General features: G+C 55.2%; 1 long non-coding RNA gene across 1 annotated transcript; it reads left to right on the plus strand.

Annotated features, from left to right (window-relative positions):
- The first annotated feature begins 10,850 nt into the window (after positions 1 to 10,850).
- On the plus strand, positions 10,851 to 11,743 carry LOC122466690. The gene is made up of 3 exons (XR_006292400.1): positions 10,851 to 10,908; positions 11,156 to 11,180; positions 11,581 to 11,743. It is a non-coding gene; the product is annotated as an uncharacterized LOC122466690 (long non-coding RNA).
- Positions 11,744 to 15,490: the final 3,747 nt, after the last annotated feature.

The raw sequence follows: 15,490 nt of genomic DNA on the forward strand, positions 1-15,490 counted from the left end.
AGACCCAGGAAGGTTGAAGCTGTGGAAGCTTCTTGCCCTGGTGACAATATGCTCACAGAGAGGAGGCTCCCCCAGAGTCCTGCCTGGCTTCATACGGCGCAGTTCCAGAGCATCGCCCGGGGACTCCGTGACACCTGGTGGTAGAGGTGGGATAAACTGCACCCCGTGGACAGAGCATCCTGCAGTAAGTGACTGGGGAGCAGTAAAGCGAAGGGGGAGTAGCGAGAGACGGGCGTGCTGAAGGCTCAGAGAGGTGCAGTTCCAGGAGGCGGAGGGGCCTACGGCTTAACCCCGAGAGAGAGTGGACCCCCTAGAAGGGCTGTCGCACTGAAGCGGTTCCTCCCAGGGACCGTGGGGAGCGGAGAGAGCACAGGCCTGTGAGTCCGTGACCACGTGGGAACAGCGGGGAGATGGCCTATAACCATCCCCTTAAGAAGGACATTGTAGAGCTGTGCAGAGAGAGGGGGCTCCGCATTGGAAAGCTCACCAAGGCACAGCTGATTGCTCAGTTGGAAGAGGAGGATCGCTCTAAGGAACCAGTTCCTGACCCAGCTGGTGGTGTGAGAGAGGCTGGGAGCAGCCAGGCAGCCCCAGGGCCCACACTGGTTCCTCACTCAGCTGGGGCGCAAGAGAGGTGTGGACTCCTATCCAAGGGAGTCCCTCTGGCCATGGCCCCTCTGACGTGTATAATATAATATCTCATTGACAGGTGACACAGGGCCAGAAAGAGTTAATTAACTCACAGACTGACCTGACCCAGGGCCCAACTTTAGAGACTGCTTAGGAAGAGATGGAAATGAGGAGAGCTTTGAAATGCAAGTTTGCATTGTGTGAGAGAGAGAAGGGGAGATGCTGGCTCAGGGCTTGTGATGTCAGCAAACGAGTCTTGTCTATTGCCACGGCTTTGATTCAAAGATCAGAACAGGAGTGTGAAGATCTAGGAAGACACTGGAGGGCAATAGTGTTGTGGTCTCTCTGTCTCGGGGAAGGTTGGGGTAACCTGTATCTGAACCGTTTAATGATAAATTACCCTGGGCTAATTGCCAGGATGTTTGGGAGAAGGAAGGTTGAGCCTGTTGTCTTCTCAGGCCAAGAGGCTGCTGGACATGGACATTGGACTATAACCTATGGACTGTTTCTAAAAGGACTTTTGGCCACTACACACTCACCATCTCTGCTCGGTATCGTGAGCTCAAGAACTGAACTCAGGTCGGTCTGTAGACTGATCTTTCTACCAACTCTCTCTCCCTTTTCTTTTTGAATGAACTGTAGTTTAATTAACGAGAATTGGCTATCAGCGCGTATTTGGGGTAAGATCTAAGTTATCATTGGACCTGGGTCTGGGGCCTGATCCTTTGGGACTGGGGGAACCTGCTCTCTTATATGATGAGAGAAGATCTTCAGTAATCATCATCGTATCTGACGTGTGTCCGGAGGGAGGCCTGGGGCTGGCACTTTAGGGGCACTGCGTTGTGTGGACGTCTGAGTACCCAGGGAGGTGATACAGAGGCTGGTTTGGTAACTCTAAGGAGTGGAATATCCACCGGCGTTCGGGGTTTGTCTGCCCCGGTCTGATTGAGTGACCTCAGCGGGCTCCCACGGGCAGCACCGTCGCCACAGGCCCTCCCGAGGCTGCTCTGGCTGTACTGGGGGACGCTGCACCATGTCCCCGGGCCGCGCTCAGCCGAGCCTGGGGCACCTGGGCCTGCTGGTGGAGCAGGGGGGAGGGAAGGTGCCTGTGGCAGTGTAAAGCGTCTGGGCTAATGGCTCCCTGTGCCCTTGGCTGCCGCGCGTGCTGCCCGGCTCACTGCTCCAGAGAGCCCCGAATGGGAAGAGCAAACTAGGCTCTCTCTTTGCCTCAGTCTCTGCCATGCAGGGCCCGCAATCCCGGGTGGGGGCTGGGTAAATCACAGTCCTGACCCTGGGGCCGCCAGCCCTCCCTGGCAATAGCCGTCTGCGCTGATATCTCACTGCATGGCCCCAGGGCTGGCCAGGGTCGGGAGGTGCCATGCTCCCCTGGCTCTGGTCAGTATGTGCCGTCTCCCCGCTTCCCCGTACATGCTGGCCCTGGCTAAGAGCTCTGCCCTGGCCCGTTAGTGCGGAGGGCAGAGACGAATGGGAAGCAGCACCGATCCCAGCCAGCAGCTGAGCACGTCGGGGGAGCTAGCTGGGCCCCAGCCTGGACAGGCCCGGCTCCGAAGAACCGCCAGGGAGCTGCGCCAGGCACAGGCCTGCCCCTAGCTGAAGGGCTGTGTAGATCAGTGGGTTCTCGTGCATCCCCTCCAGGAATGTGACACAACGGTGCAGTTGGGGTCAAGTTCAGGAGCTCTGTGCTCGTTCCTGCGTTGTGTAGCCTTGAGACCTCAGGAGCAACCAAGACAGCTGCTCGGTGGAGTGGAGGCCATGGGGCCCCTGAGGAAGAAGCCCTGCGGAAACTGGGTCTGCTGAAGAGAAACCAAAGCTTTCCAAACAGGCCCAGGCCACCGGTGAGCTGGCGTGCGAAGCAGAGCAGGCCGAGTGTGTGTGAACCATGGATGCTGTAGGACAGGCCCTCCCTCCCTCAGATCTGATCACCAGGCAGCTTGAAGGAAACTTGCACTCAGCAAACTGAGATCTGAAAACACTGACGCTCTCGCGTGTCAGCCACCAAACGGTCTCCTGCTGCCCTCTCCTGGAGACTCCTCTCCTGCGTGGGGCCAGGGCCAGCCTGCAACCCTGGGTACATCCCCCCGCCCGCAGCATGAGCCTCCTACCCCCACACGGCAGAGCCTGAGCCGCAGCCTCAAAGTGCTGTCTGCGCAGCTGGGTTCAGAGCACTAGCCCCAGCCCTGCAGATCCGAGTCTGGGCCAGGGCTGGGAGCCCGCAGGCACTGCCACAAGCCATGTGGCCAAGGGCAGGCCCCCTCACAGACCCAGAGCCAGCTCTGTGCCCCGCATCAGGGCTGAGACGGCGCTGAAGCAAGGCTCATTTCACGGCTCCTCGAAGCTGTTATACCAATAAAATAAAAACCAGCAGGATCTTGTTAAAGGGGAAAAGACAAAATGTCACATTTATTGTGACTACAGACAGAATCATACTAGGCAGTCAGTTCTAGCTATAACATTTCATTCAGTTTCACATTCATTCACATGTTCCTTCACACACACACAGGTTCTGCAGCTGCTAGATAGTTACCAGTCCTGAATGGAGCTTCGTGGAGTGGGTTCGTAGCTCGTGGCAGCTAACTGTCCAGGAAAGCCGGGCACAAGGAAGGGCTGGGTCTCTGTTGGGCGTGCACCGGTGCCCTTCCATGTTGGCAGCAGAATGTGACCCTCCAAAGTCTTCCATCTCACCCATCCTTTTTGTAGGCTTTAGTTTGAATCCAGAGTCTACAGGTCTTGCTGTGTCAGGCTGCCTCTGGGTTTGGTGTGATTGATCACCCGTCAATTGCAGACCTGACTTTCAGCCTGGGACCTGGCTTTGATGTTTCTTCAGTTGTACTTTTGTTCTTTTCTTTTGAGGGTGGACTCCTCTTACTTTGTCAGGGCTGTTGTCTGCATCTTCAGCCCTTGGTGTTTACAATTTTATTTCATCAGGACAGGCTGGGGCTGGAGGTTGATTCCATCATCCATCCATCCCTCATTCCCACATCTAAACTACATGAATCAGATTACAGCAGGGTTTTGCAAAAATGAAGGTTGCAGCAAGCTTTTACAAAACGGAGTGAGCATTTTAAAATGGAGTTTGGGTTACAACATGGACACGTGTAAGGAACGGCAAACACTGAGCAGAAGTTCCAGTGTTGAAACTGTGCAAGTTTCAGCGATTTAAGCAGCAATTGGATTGAAAGTGAAACTCAATTAGCCAGTTATTGGGGTACCTGGTTTTATGAATGAATGTTGTTTCATTCATAAAACTTTGCTTATGAAGTTATATTAATAAAGTGAACAATTAAAAACAATTTCATTGATCAGTTCTACAATGCTTCCCATTGTGCTTTGAACTAGGTCTGTCATTTCCACCAGAGCAGATCAGCCCAGCAGCCCAGTGAGGTTCTCTCCCTGAGCATCTCTCGCTAATCAGCCTGCACTGAAAGGCTCGAAGGCAGGATCACCCTTTGAAAGCCGGAGCTGCTGTACGTCTCCCAGCTGCAATACCCCTCACCTCTGGGACCGGGAACGCCAGCACTGAGACCTGTAAAGACACTGCACCCTGTGGAAGATCTGTATAGAAACCAGCATGTGGCCCCCTTTGGAGCAGGCCCGGATGGTTCCTGGACAGGAGATGCTCTGACTGTACCGGGAATAGTATGACAGGACATGGGCAGAAAACAGCTGGATTTCCAGGGCACGTCAGCCTTGCTTTCATGGATGTCGAAATGGTCAGATAGACCCAAGAATAAATGTGCAGTGTCTCTGGTACTGGGCCGTGCATCTGTCGGTGCCCACATCCTCAGGGGCGGGGCACAAAGCGCAGCCCCACAAGCTGGAGCTGCAAAGTTTGCTTTAAGAAACCTTTGCGTCCGTCCAGCTGGAATTGGCAAGTGCCAGGCAGGTGTCGTGCCAGAAGTCAGAGCAGCTCTCAGGCCCCCGGGGCAGTGACAGGAGCTGAAGACACCCAGACAGTGTGAAAGTAGAATGAATTATATTGAAATTATAATTCATTAAAGAAATGCATCTGGTGGGTTTGTTGAAATATAGTTGTTAGGAAGAGAAACATTAAGGAGTGTGAGACAACGGGTCCTCAAACTAATTAACTTAGAGCTCCTACTGAGCTAGGAGATTGGTAAATGTTAGTATGCAAATAAGATATGTATGTATATTTGTCAGTTTCTGCTTCCTTTTGTCTCTTATGTTAAATTGGCTTTGGCTTATCTGTATAAATAAGTTAGCTTGAGCTGGGTGCACTGGCAAAGCGCTTTGCTAATAAACAGGGTGGTCTGACAAATTCTGTGAGCCTTGAATCTGACTTTGACATTACCAAAAGAAAAGAAAATATAAGCATGCAGTCTAAACTCTCCACCCTATTAGACTGGGCAACATCTAGATTAAGCAGCTTTTCTCACCCCACTGGATCTTGCAGTCCTTAATATACAGGTTTGTCCCTTAAACCTGGACCAGTCCCCTCTGCTGGAGTCTTCAGTCTTCTGAGAGTCTTGGTTGCTTGCAGCATAGGTGGGGGCAGGAGAAAGGCCAGGCATGGGCCCCTGTGTTCTGTTTTACACCCTCAGTCCCATGTGCTTGGAGAACACAAGTCCAGGCAGGTCTGGGGTGACCAGATGAACCGAAGAAAATATTGGGACACATGGGGGAAGAGGGAAAAAAAAAAAGGCAGCCGGAGTTGACAAAGCAAAAAACAAAACCCACCGGAGCGGCTGAAGCCGCAAGATCGGGACAAATGGGGTCCTGACTGACGCAGGACAAAGACCTACAAATCGGCACAGACGTCTGGTCACCCTAAGGCAAGTCTGGGGGCATTGCTGAGTCTCCAGGCAAGGCTGAGCAATCCCCCTGGTGGGGCCTCACGCAGGTGAGTCACTGCATTGACGCTCCCTGGCTGGACAAGGGCTGGTGATGTCTGCTCCGCACCCTCCCGGTGTTGGTACCTCCCTTGTCGTTGTTTGTGCAGGGCGAGTATCTGGGCGCCTCCCAAACCCACAGCGTATTTTAGTGAAACCCAAACAACACAATTCTTATATTTTCACAGGCGCTGGTGATGCGCATCTATGGATAGGAAAACGACTTTCAGCAGATCATAACCTTCCCCCCGATACCTCTCACGGCCTGCTTTATGCGCAAGGTCACAACTCGAGATCAGTGAGGGATATGGGGGCTACAGGGCACTCCCACAAGGTACAGAATGTCACAAAAGCGACCACTTCTGGATCCCTGGTGGCAAAATGCACCTGCATCAATATAGATCTTTTCCCTTTTCAGGGGGGCTGGATCATGGCCTGAGGTTTGGCTGTATGGGGCCTGACGGAGACCTGCGCTCATTTTCTGCTTTTGCCATATGTCCCAAGTCAGTTCGGCAGCGTTCCTGCACTTCGGGCCGGATGTTTGGCCAAGACGGGATTTCCCCAATCTCTCCGCTTCTCTCTGCAGTCCCAGGGGCAGCGAACGGGCAGTCGTGGCCGAGCAGCAGTGACACACGGGGCTTTGAGGGCACTATTAGTTCTCTGCTGGGTTCCCCTGGACACCTGTTTTTCCCAACCAGGATGTCCCGTCCCTTCTATCCAGGGCTTCCCCCTGTTCTGTCTCTGGGCCTCACCAAGGATGTCCTCAGTCCCTTCCGCTGTCCAAGGAGGCAGTTGCACTTTGCTCAGCTGCAAACTCCGCCTCGCTTCTGCCCACTGAGAGCTCCTAGGTAAGGGGGCTGCCGCCTCGTCCCACTCCCTGGGGTCTATCAGTACTCTCTGCTAATGAGGGGGCCGAGATCCCACTTCGCCCTCTACAGGGTTTAGTCTGGGAACCTGGGGGCATTCAGCACTATTGCACCTCAGTCCCTGGAAAAATCATGGAGCAGGTCCTCAAGGAATCAATTCTGAAGCACTTAGAGGAGAGGAAAGTGATCAGGAACAGTCAGCATGGATTCACCAAGGGCAAGTCATGCCTGACTAATCTAATTGCCTTCTATGATGAGATAACTGGCTCTGTGGATGAGAGGAAAGCAGTGGACGTGTTGTTCCTTGACTTTAGCAAAGCTTTTAACACGGTCTCCCACAGTATTCTTGCCAGCAAGTTAAAGAAGTATGGGCCGGAGGAATGGACGATAAGGTGGATAGAAAGTTGGCTAGATTGTCGGGCTCAATGGGTAGTGATCAATGGCTCCATGTCTAGTTGGCAGCCAGTATCAAGTGGAGTGCCCCAGGGGTTGGTCCTGGGGCCGGTTTTGTTCAATATCTTCATTAATGATCTGGAGGATGGGGTGGATTGCACCTTCAGCAAGTTTGCAGATGACACTAAACTGGGAGGAGAGGTAGATACGCTGGAGGGTAGGGATAGGATACAGAGGGCCCTAGACAAATTAGAGGATTGGGCCAAAAGAAATCTGATGAGGTTCAACAAGGACAAGTGCAGAGTCCTGCACTTAGGACGGAAGAATCCCATGCGCCGCTACAGACTAGGGACCGAATGGCTCGGCAGCAGTTCTGCAGAGAAGGACCTAGGGGTGACAGTGGATGAGAACCTGGATATGAGTCGACAGTGTGCCCTTGTTGCCAAGAAGGCCAATGGCATTTTGGGATGTATAAGTAGGGGCATTGCCAGCAGATCGAGGGACGTGATCGTTCCCCTCTATTCGACACTGGTGAGGCCTCATCTGGAGTACTGTGTCCAGTTTTGGGCCCCACACTACAAGAAGGATGTGGAAAAACTGGAAACCGTCCAGCGGAGGACAACAAAAATGGTTAGGGGACTGGAACACATGACTTATGAGGAGAGGCTGAGGGAACTAGGATTGTTTAGTCTGCAGAAGAGAAGAATGAGGGGGGATTTGATAGCTGCTTTCAACTACCTGAAAGGGGGTTCCAAAGAGGATGGATCTAGACTGTTCTCAGTGGTAGCAGGTGACAGAACGAGGAGTAATGGTCTCAAGTTGCAGTGGGGGAGGTTTAGGTTGGATATTAGGAAAAACTTTTTCACCAAGAGGGTGGTGAAACACTGGAATGCGTTACCTAGGGAGGCGGTGGAATCTCCTTCCTTAGAGGTTTTTAAGGCCTGGCTTGACAAAGCCCTGGCTGGGATGACTTAGTTGGGGGTGAGTCCTGCTTTGAGCAGGGGGTTGGACTCGGTGACCTCCTGAGGTCCCTTCCAGCCCTGATAGTCTGTGATTCTATGATTTCCAGCCCGAGGCAGTGATCTCAGATCATTCCCCAGCAACAGAGGTTATTGGGAACTCTCACCTTCAGAGGACCTTTCAACCCTTCCCACTCTAGCTGAGTCAGCTGAAGCACCGGGTACCTCCCGATACCCCAGCATGGGGTGCCGGAGTCACATGATGCACTGAGGTGTTGTCCTCATGTTTGTCACATGCCAGACCAAGTACCGGTTCCTGTGCCTTATCCTGCAGCCTAGCCAAGATGGGTGACACTGATGTGGGGCCTGGCTGCTGCTAGGAAGGGTTTTGTAGCTCTGGGGAGTTGGTATTTATGCTAATTTAATATTTTTTCTAAACAGCTTGCCGTATGCCCAGTGACTTGGAGTTACATGCTGTCCTGGGATTCACCCACCAGCGTGGCACCTCCTGCTGGTTGTCTCGGGGGATTAGCTCAGGGCCTGGAGCCTGCAAATCCCAGCAGCCAGCCAGGAGCTCTCTCGAGCGCCCCCGGTCTCCGCTGCTCTGTCTAAGGTGCTGCCCTCTTGCAGCCTGCTAGGACCCCACTCTTCTCTCCTTGGGGTCCCTGCAACAGCTGGGCCTGCTCCGCCCTGCCCCTGCAGCTCCCTTTTCTACCAGCCCGCCGGGTCCTGATTGGCTGCTCTGTTCAGCCTCTCTCCGATTGGCTGCTCCTTGCACAGCCTCCCTAGGCTGCTTTTAACCCTTTGCTTTCCAGAGTGGGGTGAACACCCCACCACACATGGTTATCCCATTGATCATATAGGAACAGTTATTTCTTAAGGGAGGAGTAGCTTTGGGGCGTGCAGAACTGACTATTCAGTTGGACGGTGGAACTAAAATGGATGCAGAAACTCGTTTCGGAATGTGAAATAAACCAAAGAGAGAGGCAGAAGTTTCCACCAGCAGGACTAGAACTTGTGACAGACGAGAGACCCAAAAGCTCAACTGAGATTTGAGAACGACAGCGGTGAACTTGTGGAGACTGCCAATAACTCAAGTGGAGGGGCTGGGCGTTCCAGTTTGTTTCTAGGGATGCTGGGGAGACGTTGCATTTACCAGGGGATGTATAGCACTTGGAGGGGAATGTCAGAGGTCGTTTACCTGGGCCCAGGCCCTTCCTGCGCTGAGCTGCTGCGGGAATGAAAGGGGACAGCGCTGGCTACACAGCAGAGTGCTCTGGAAGCACCGAGCAGCAATGAGGCTGGGGTGCGATGGCCAAGTTTAATAAGATTCCAGATGTAAAATGTCCCTGTCTGGGAATGTAACATGAGCACCTGACAGGTGTTCTCCTGGCAGCAGGTGTAGAGATCCCCAGGGCTCTGTGGGATGTGCAATGACTCCTCAGTGCAGGAGCGAAAGAGATGTGGAGGCTTCAATGATTGTTTTGTCTCCCTGGGAATCCCTCGGCCTGGGCCAGGATGCCCTCTCGTGGGCATGGCTGCATCAGGGTGTCCAGGTGACTAGCTGTGCCCCCGAGCTGTGGGCTCTCAGGCCAGCCCTCGTGTCCTGGGGGGGGGAGATCCCAGATCAGGCCGTCACCGTTAGGGCTAGGACATGAGGAGTTGCTCTGCCCAGCTGTAGAAAGGCTGGGGCCTAGGCCTCTCTGCCCCAGAGAATGGGGCAAGTGGGAGTTTTCTGTAAGACGCTGGCGAATCCTGCGTGCGCTCAGCTCCCCTCCGCGCTTTGCGTTTGCCGGCGTCGCGGCTGCTCGTAGAACAGCGCAGGGGGCAGGAGACCTGCCCATGCCTTGCAGCCTGGGACTGGCTGAAACCATCCCCAATCAGCAGAGGGTCCAGCGAGACCAAGGGACGGCGCGAGCACCTGGCAGGGGCCGTGTGAACTGCGCTGGGGAGGGAAGGCGCCAGGTGACCGGAAGAGGGCTGGCCTTTGGAGGGGCACAGGAGCTGTCAGCAGAGGTGTCAAGCGGGAGCAGGGGAGCCCCTCACAGCTTAGCTGATGGCGTTGGCGTGGCCAGGTTGGCTGTGGCATAACCCCTGGCTCTCTGGGCTGGCCAAGGACAGTCAGGTTCCGCAGCCAGGCAACTGAGCCATGCTCCCTTCCTCTGCGAAGGCTCCTGTGTTGGCGTGGGCACTCCTGGGAGCATCTCTCCTGGCAGGGCCCAAGTGGGAGGAGAAGTCTGGCTCGAGCAGGGAGCTGCGGAGAGACACAGGGGTCGCGGGTGCCGACAGCCAGTCTCAGAGCCTGGGAGGGTGGGGTCCTTGGGGCTGGCCCACTAGCAGGGTCACTCCCCAGAGCAGGCTACAGGCTGGAACCCAGCCCAGACCCTGCCAGAGGCTCTTTGTCCTTAGGCGTGGCTAGGAATCCAGGAGTCAGCACTCAGGTCCTTTGTGATGGACGTGCTGGCTTTGATGGTGGAGCTGGAGAGCCCGGAGCCTGCCATGGGTCGTGGGTGAGCGTTAGGGCTCCATAGTGCAGTGGCATTGCCCACCTGCCCGGGAGGTGAGAATGGTCACTCATTTACATGGTTCCTCCTGTGCTCCTGACAGGCCAAGGGCAGCGTGGCCGCTAGCCAGGCTCGGCGCTCTGGAGACTTGACGCTGTCAGTGAGTGGTGCGGGAGCCTGTGTTACCACCTCAGCTGGAGAGGAGGAAGATCCAGAACGCCGCTCGCTGGCTGCCCGGGCTGCAGTCAGCCCCTGGAGCTGGGTGACTTTGCTGCACCAAGCAGATGATGTGGCAGCAGTAGCCATTTCAGCAGTGGTGGCAGCCGTGGGATGAGGACAAGGAAGAAGAGGAGGACTCCCAGCCACTGACAAAAGAGCAGCCGTTTCTGAGCTCGGGAACCCGGCGTTGACTGGTGGGAAAGGATCGCTCTGCAGACCTGCAGTGCCCAACAGGGGCGCGAGAATTTCAGGGTGGTGAAGGCAACCTTTTTGGAGCTCTGTGCTGAGCTAGCCCCGGGCTGCAGCAGCAGTGAGCTGACACACACTGCCCAGATCCGCAGAGAAGAGAGTCACATTTGCCACCTGGGAATTGGCACCTGAGTGCTACCAGTCTATAGCCAGTCAACTGGGCCTGGGGAGATCAGTGGTTGGGGCTGTTATTATACAGGTGTGTGATGCCATGGAAAAGGTACAGTCGCGCTGGGTTGTGAAAGGAACAGTCGCGCTGCGCTGTGAAACGTATAATCGCGCTGGGTTGTGAAGGTACAGTCGCGCTGGGCTGTGAAAGGTACCGTCGCGCTGGGCTGTGAAAGGTACGGTCGCGCTGGGCTGTGAAAGGTACGGTCGCGCTGGGCTGTGAAAGGTACGGTCGCGCTGGGCTGTGAAACGTACAGTCGCGCTGGGTTGTGAAGGTACAGTCGCGCTGGGTTGTGAAGGTACAGTCACACTGGGCTGTGAAAGGTACAGTCACGCTGGGTTGTGAAAGGTACTGTCGCGCTGGGCTGTGAAAGGGACTGTCGCGCTGGGCTGTGAAAGGGACTGTCGCGCTGGGTTGTGAAAGGGACTGTCGCGCTGGGCTGTGAAAGGTACAGTCGCGCTGGGCTGTGAAAGGTACAGTCGCGCTGGGTTGTGAAAGGTACTGTCGCGCTGGGCTGTGAAAGGTACAGTTGCGCTGGGTTGTGAAAGGGACTGTCGCGCTGGGCTGTGAAAGGGACTGTCGCGCTGGGCTGTGAAAGGGACTGTCGCGCTGGGCTGTGAAAGGTACCGTCGCGCTGGGCTGTGAAAGGTACCGTCGCGCTGGGCTGTGAAAGGTACAGTTGTGCTGGGCTGTGAAAGGTACCGTCGCGCTGGGCTGTGAAAGGTACCGTCGCACTGGGTTACAAAGCTTGGTAATGCTCAGGAGATCATTAATGGGTTTGCCCACATGGGGTTCCCAAACTGTATTGGGGAAATTCATAGAATCATAGGCTATCAGGGTTGGAAGAGACCTCTGGAGGTCATCTAGTCCAACCCCCTGCTCAAAGCAGGACCAATCCCCAACTAAATCATCCCAGCCAGGGCTTTGTCAAGCCTGACCTTAAAAATTTCTAAGGAAGGAGATTCCACCACCTTCCTAGGTAACGCATTCCAGTGTTTCACCACCCTCCTAGTGAAACAGTGTTTCCTAATATCCAACCTAAACCTCCCCCACTGCAACTTGAGACCATTCCTCCTCGATCTGTCATCTGCTACCACTGAGAACAGTTCAGATCCATCCTCTCTGGAACCCCGCTTCAGGCAGTTGAAGGCTGCTATCAAATCCCCCCTCACAGTTGATGGGACCATGTCCCTGTCCTTTACCCACCACCAGCGCCCAGGAGCAGAACTTATCAACAGCAAGAAGTATTTCTCCAGGGTGCCTCAAGGGCTGGCTGATGGCTGCGGGAGGCTTACAGCCATGCCTGCCAGGTGGTCGGGAAGGGACCAGCAGAACGCAGTTCTCTTTAGATTGATGAAGAAAGGGCTGTTTGGCCCCAGGACATTAATGGAGCGGAGGTTGGGCGGGTTATTCCGGGAGTCCCAGTTTATCCTCTGATGCCCTGGCTAACGAAGCCATTCACAGCCGGCTCGGACAGAAGGAAGGATTGTTTTAACTATCCCCATAGCAGTTGCGGCATGGCGGTTGAGTGTGCACATGGCCGTTTGAAAGGCAGCTGGCACGGTTTATGGAGCAGATTGGAAGCGGCAGGGAAAAAAATGTTGCAACCATTAGAAGTGCGTGTTGTATTTTGCACAATATTTGTGCGAGCACGGGGGGAAGCCTTAGCACAGGATGGGAGGCTGGGGTGCAGGACTTGCTCCGAGGTTTGAGCTGCTAGCAAGGCCTCCGCTGGAGAACATAAGCACCAGTGGGATGCTGTTGGACGCCTACTGACCATATTTTGGGTCTCATGCCGGAACATGTTAGGCCCCGGGGGTGGTGTTAGGTATCACGGAGGGAGGGGTGATGTTTAACATCCCCTGTGTGCTTTGGTCAAAGTCTAGGAATTATTTCAGCTTTATTGCAAGAGTTTTCTGTGTGCCATGGAGCCCTGATTCAGAACGGACATACTGTGAATGGTTTTACTGGGGAAGAACAATAAAAAAACAATAATAAAGTTTTAATGAAACCAATGGAAAAAATAAAGTCTTTGTATTTGGAAAGACATTTAACTGACTACGCCTCTGAAGGGACGAGCTACACACAAACCTTTCACTGCTGCAGCCAGGCAAACAAAGCTCCAAATGCGACCATAAGAACATTTCAAATACCACAATTTGGGGGGGGATGATGCGCAAAGGCAAGTGCACCCCTGGCCTCTGGCTCTTCTTGCCTGCGTGGGGCTGAGTCCCTCGGCTCAGGGGCATTGCAGGGCTACAAAGAGCTGCACTCCCAGGTGCACGGGTTCTCAGCGCTGGAGGTGGGATCTGAGAGGTGAATGGGAGCAATGCAGTGGGGATACAGTGGTTAGAAGTTGCTGCTATTCCCAGTAGCCAGCGTTGTCTGGGGCTGAAGGACAGGGCAAGTCCCAAATGCTGGGACGGCAGGGCCTGCTGGCCGAGCAGGATTATGTTTTGCAGGAGGGCGTTCACCCAAGAGCTGCCTCTGCCTCTTTCCATGCTCTTCTTCACCGTGGTGAGGCTGCTCTTGGCACGGCCATGATCCCCTGGGAGAGCTGCGTTTCTTTCTCCCACGGGGTCCTCAGGTTCCGTCTCCACTTCTCTGGCTTTCCTCTGGGACTCTGCCAGGAGGTCTGCAAACATCTCCTCCCAAAGCTTGCTTTTTCACCCCAGAGGTTGGCCAGCCGGTCAGTGGTAGATGGAGGCCTGGCCTGGATGCTCTGGCTCTTGCAGGTGCTGTGGGAGCAGGGGAATATGGCAGTAGCAGCGTGTTGTTCGTGTCTGGACAAGGCAGGACCGCTTTCTGATGGGATCCACCACGGCAAAGATCCAAGAAGAACCCTGAGGGTTCATCGACAGCTTCTGCGAGTCAGTCTCCCAGCCCAGGTCCCCAGACTTGCACTAGTGGGTCTTGTGCCAGTGCTCCAAAACCAGCCACGTAGCCGGTGTGTTGACGTGGGCTGGAGCTCGGGCTCTGAAGCCCCCCGCCACGCTTGAGAGCCCGAGCCACACGCTGTCTACACAGTTCTCTTAGGCGCCCTGGCCTGAGCCCACTCACCCAGTCTGGAGGCCTGGCTGGGAGGCTTGCTGCCGCGGGTTGTGTAGACGGCCCCTCGTTTTTCTTTCTCCCAAAGTGCCAGGAAGGTGAGGCTGTAGCATGCCCCCTTGTAGGCCCTTCTCTTTGTACTTACCCCTCCCCAGGCCTCTTGCCGTTTAATTCTCATCCCACACGTGCATACAGCACAGCCCTGAGTAACGCCGGCCCCGCAGCTGCACCCAGCAAGTCTCGCCCGGAGCCCAGTAACTAGGGATCCTGCCTTGATCTGATGACTGGAGAGAGACTCCACCACCTCCCTTAGGAATGTGTTGTAGAGGGCACATGTCACGGAGTCCCCGGGCGATGCTCTGGACCTGCTCCCTACGAAGCCAGGCAGGACTCTGGGGGAGCCTCCTCTCTCGGAGCAGCCTGTCTGCAGGGCAAGAAGCTCACCCGGCTTCCACCTTCCTGGGTCTGACCTCGGAGCATTCAGCCTCCTCTGCCCCTCCCGGCGCCTCCCACAGTCAGTCCGCCCAGGCGGGGTCCTGGGGAAGCCAGAGGGTCCTGCCCCCCAACTCCACAGTCAGACGGGACTCTCAGCCAGCCAGTAAAACAGAAGGTTTATTAGACGACAGGAACATGGTCTAACACAGAGCTTGTAGGTGCAGAGAACAGGACGCCTCCGCCGGGTCCATTTTGGGGGGCAGTGAGCCAGACAACCACGTCTGCACTTCACTCCATGTCCCAGCCAGCCCCAAACTGAAACTCTCTCCAGCCCCTCCTCCTCTGGGCTTTGTCCCTTTCCCGGGCCAGGAGGGCACCTGATTCCTTTGTTCTCCAACCCTTTAGCTCTCACCTTGCAGGGGGGAAGAGCCCAGGCCATCAGCTGCCAGGAGACAGAGTGTTGGCCATTTATGTACCCTGGCCCTTTGCTCTGCAACAATTACACCCCCTTATCCCACCACCTAGAGACTTAAGAAATGCCTAGGGGAAACTGAGGCATCCCTACAGTATTCAGAGGAAACATTAAGAACAGTCCCACTTCGTCACAGCACAATATTAGAGTGGTCATTTCACCAGTGCTGCAGAGAGAGAGATCCCCTCCCTTCTCCATTCAGCATCCCCCTGAGTATACACCGAAGGCCCGAGCTAGTTAGGGTAGCCAACTTTCTGATTGCGCAAAACTGAACACCCTTGTCAGGTCCTCTGCCCTGCCCCGAGGCCCCGCCCCCCCTCCAAGGCCTGCCCCCACTCACTCCATCCCCCCTCCCTCCATCACTCGCTCTCCCACCCCCTCACTCACTAGCTCATTTTCACCAGGTTTGGGGTGCGGGAGGGGGTGTGGGCTCTAGCTACGGGTGTGGACTCTGGGGTGGGGCTGGAGATGAGGAGTTTGAGGTGTAGGAGGGGGCTCTGGGCTGGGGCCGAGGGGTTCAGAGTGTGGGAGGGGGCTCCAGGCTGGGGCAGGAGCTTGGGGTGTGGGAGGGGTTATGAGCTCTGGGGTGGGGACATAAATGAGGGGTTCAGAGTGCGGAAGGGGGCTCCGGGCTGGGGCCGAGGAGTTCAGAGTGTGGGAGGGGGCAGGAGGTTGGGG

This window comes from Chelonia mydas, chromosome 7, assembly GCF_015237465.2.
Source record: "Chelonia mydas isolate rCheMyd1 chromosome 7, rCheMyd1.pri.v2, whole genome shotgun sequence".
NCBI lineage: Eukaryota > Metazoa > Chordata > Testudines > Cheloniidae > Chelonia > Chelonia mydas.